Genomic DNA, 586 nt, shown 5'->3' with positions numbered 1-586 from the left:
CCTGTGCTGCAGCGCCCGGGCCTGAAAAGCAGATGCGATGCCTGGAGGTCGCCACAGACAGACCTGGGTGAGCCCACGTGGCCCATCGTGAGGCCCTGCCCCCTGCTTTCAAATGAACATCCAGTTCCTGGCGCCATGTGTGAGCCTCTAGCCCGTAACTGGTGACGCCTTGAATGCTTTTCTTGAACGATCCAGCTATGCCAATATTCAAGCATTAGCGTGTAGATGAGCCAAGCCTGCATTATCTCATTTCTTTATCATCGCCACCCTCTCTGGGCCACTTGGAACCTCCCTTGGGTGAATAAGAGGTTTGAAGGCCAAACCCCATTCATTTTACTGCTTCTAGCAATTATTTTGCAAAGCTCTGAGCAAAGAAAAGATGCTATATGGAGATTTATATGTGACAGGTTTCATCCATTTTTTAAATATAGTATAAGTATATAACACATTTTTAATTTGCCAGATTATGCTGTTTTTTAAATTATCCAAATTGCCTGGAAGAGCATCTCTGTCAGCTATATGATCCGTGAGCTTCAGAGTTTTGGGGATTTTTTTTCTAAAAGAAAAAATAGTCATTAGTTATTAG

Source organism: Camelus bactrianus, chromosome 20, assembly GCF_048773025.1.
Source record: "Camelus bactrianus isolate YW-2024 breed Bactrian camel chromosome 20, ASM4877302v1, whole genome shotgun sequence".
In the NCBI taxonomy this organism is placed as follows: domain Eukaryota; kingdom Metazoa; phylum Chordata; class Mammalia; order Artiodactyla; family Camelidae; genus Camelus; species Camelus bactrianus.
The sequence above is the reverse complement of the archived record's forward strand: the minus strand, read 5'-3'. Positions refer to the sequence as shown.